This window comes from Felis catus, chromosome B2 (assembly GCF_018350175.1).
Source record: "Felis catus isolate Fca126 chromosome B2, F.catus_Fca126_mat1.0, whole genome shotgun sequence".
In the NCBI taxonomy this organism is placed as follows: Eukaryota; Metazoa; Chordata; class Mammalia; order Carnivora; family Felidae; genus Felis; species Felis catus.
In genome coordinates this window covers 64038402-64041702 of record NC_058372.1, presented here as the reverse complement: position 1 = coordinate 64041702, position 3301 = coordinate 64038402, and the positions used below count along the sequence as shown (strand labels likewise).

At 41.0% G+C, this 3301-nt stretch overlaps 1 pseudogene; it reads right to left on the bottom strand.

Moving 5' to 3' along the window:
- Positions 1-421: 421 nt before the first annotated feature.
- LOC101090359 lies at positions 422-2395 on the bottom strand (annotated as a pseudogene).
- Between the last annotated feature and the right edge of the window lie 906 nt (positions 2396-3301).

The following is a 3301-nucleotide window of genomic DNA, read 5'->3' as shown; positions in this document are numbered from 1 at the left end:
GCATAACACTCACCAGTTCCATCCACGTTGCTACAAAAGGCCATATTTCATTCTTTCTCATTGCCACGTAGTACTCCATTGTGTATATAAACCACAATTTCTTTATCCATTCATCAGTTGATGGACATTTAGGCTCTTTCCATAATTTGACTATTGTTGAAAGTGCTTTGAAGCAGAAGCTTTAAATGACCCGTGAGCACACGGAATACAGTTCCTATCCCATACAGGGACTCAAGGGTGCATGAATCCCAGCCACCTGGAAGTTTGGTGGTGGTGGGTGTTGTTGTCATTGTTGTTGTTGTTTTCTAAAAAAAAAGTGATCTGAGACTGAAAAAGTTTTTTAAGTAAGCATAATATGAACACTGTAAGTGACAATTGTTATTGTTTTTAATGTTAGCACAAGGGTTTATTAAGCTGTGCGTTAGTACAGGTGCCAGGGCTTGCCCATGGTGCTCTTGATGTATAAAGCCAAGACATTATGCCGATTCTTCCTGAGCAATGATACCAGGAAATTGACAGCCAAGTAGGTATTATACACAAGCTCATCATCTGCCATCTTCATAGGTGGCCAACAGCCACTGCCAGACACAGCACCTTCTTCATCTGGAATTAGATCATGGGCTTCACTTCATCAACTCTGGCCACCACGTAGGTCAGCAAGGAAGGGAAATTGCCAGACTTATTCAGGCCAGGATACAGGATTCATGGGATCTGCCTGATCAGAGATTCTGAAGCCGGAAAGGCATCATACTTCTTGGCCAGCTTCTTGACTAATTTTTTATTCTTGAGTTTCTTCAGCAGCTCAATGTCCATGTGGGGAATATCCACAGCCTTGGCCTCATCACAGTGCTGCTGGTTTCCCCAAACACATACAGAGACCTTGAGGTGGGGTGTGGACTCAAGCCTGATGGTGCCCAAGAAGTGTTGGTCCTTCCATGGGTCATAGTTCTTCAAGATGATCTGCAACTCCACCGTCTCCAAAAACTTCCCACACTTATGCTGGTTCCCATGCAGGACTTCCAGCACCGCCTAGAACAGGGCACTTCAGGAAATTGCTGCTCATGTTGCCTTGTGCCACAATAACTAGAAAAGAGAGCTGGAAGTTTGGATTAAGGCAAGGAAATGATTTTTGTTTGACCTGAGCTTTTATTAATGTCAACACAGTCTCTGTGTGCTGATCTTTGAGTCTGGATATTTTAAGAATCTTTCACAGAGCAATACAAGTATGATAACACACAAATGACTTTGCAGTACTAATAACATTCAGTGTGTGTTGTAAGGAAGAGTGTTTAGATCTTTATAGACATTCTGTCTTCAATTTTCAAAACACCATGAGGTGGACAGGAAAGGTATTCTCACCTTTGTTTTACAGATCAGGGTGCTGAGAAGCATCAAAGCTAAGAAACTAGCTCCAAGTGAAAGCACTAGTAATAAGTACACCAACAGGCCCACCCAAGTCTCCTGTTTCCACCCCAAAGTGCTTTTTATCACCCTTCCTTGCTTCCAAATGTCTCAGAGGAGTCATTCCCATCTTTCTCAGCAAACAAAAAGCTCTAAAAGAACCAGGGTATGTGGGAAAAGGTATGAGTTGGAACATCCCAGATTCTCACTCCCTTTTACATTCAAGCCATTTGTCTAAGAAGCAACTTGTGCTCTCTTTCCAGTGACCTGATTCCAACTAACAAGAGAATTACAGTTCTGTTTCACAGCATTATGTTTTATAATTTTTCATTTTGAAAGCTTTCTCCATGGTCAGGTATAAGCCTGGTGGTAAATAGATGATGTATTTCTCTGTGTCTTCTTAAAGGTGGTCCCATTCAATGCATTTCCCAGCGGCTCATTACCCAAGAGAGACTGGAAGGCTGGCGGCTTGTATGACCTCATTTTCAGGATGCACTGCTGTCTGTCTAACCCATTAGCTATCTAAGCCATCTCGTTGTAAGACTAACTCCGGGCATGGGTTGGAGGCAGGCAGGCTGTATTAGGCAGCTGCATCCTACCAGTACACGTGCAGGTTAGGAAACCAACAGGTCAGTGCTAGGTGGGTCTGAGCAGATGGCATCTTTGGCAGAGCTTATGGCAGGAATCTATAAAATGCTTGGTAATTGGTTCCAGCAGGATTTTCTGGGGTAGGTGTCTAAGGGTTGAAATAGCCAAGGCTCTCATTTCTCTGTGCTTGTTCCAGCAAGAGCCAGCACTGTCAGAATCAAAGCTTGCTCTGTATCAAAAGGTGCTCTGTCTTTTAGTAACTTATTTTTATCACTTGCCATTAGTTTTCAAAGAGCGATTCCTTTTATTCTTACCCTTTACATTCCTCCTTTGCTCTTGAAACTTGTTATGCTTTATACCTGAGGACAAAAGCAGCCGGAAATGAGTCGTTTCCACTTTTCCACATCCCTCCTTTTCAGACATAAAACACAAAAAATGTTAAAGCTCTGTGAGTTGTCACAGGAGTGTGATGGTGATGATTCCTTTGGTTGTAATTATAACAACACAAGGGTGTGATGACACACACGCACACACACACATATACTCCCACAAATATATGTTCCATGTAAGTAATACCTTCTAAAATGATTGCCAGTAGATAACACATAACCTTTTCAAGAAGAAGAAAAGACATTTTAAATGGGGCATTTTCAATACCTCTTCAACATCTCTGAAGCAGATTTTGTCAAAAAGATTGAGAGTCAGCCTAAAAGCATCCTTCTACACATGTACATACTCCAAAAATCTGCCTCATTGTGTAGCTGTTTAATCTCTTACATATTCATAAAAAGCACTATTGTCCTACTTCAGGGAATTTTCTTTGCTTCATTAAATTCCCATATGTCAGAGCTGAAAGGGAACAGATCAACCATCTTGTTTTTCACACAAGGAAACTACAGCCCAGAGGGAAAGTGACTTTGCCAAGGCCACGCTTTGGTGGCAGCTGGGCTTTGGATCTCAATCCAGTTCTTTTTCCATCAGACCAGACTACTTCTTAGGGACTAGAGTCTGAAACAATTCATTCCTTCCTTGAAAACTTACTGGACCTAGATAAGGCTGTGGGGAAGGTACAAAAAGAATAAGAAAAGAGCTAGTCCTTGAGGGTTACTCAATTCTTAACTTTTTTATTATATAAAGACAGACACTAAGTAATAAATACTTTGTGTTATATTAAAAATTTAAAGTTGTATTTTTCTTTCCTATGTTTGTTGTTGTTAGAGAAGACAAACATTTAATATCCCTATAGATAACACCCATAGTGTACCTACTGTTGAAACAAAATGAAGGGCTTTGAAGGCCAGAAAAGATTAAT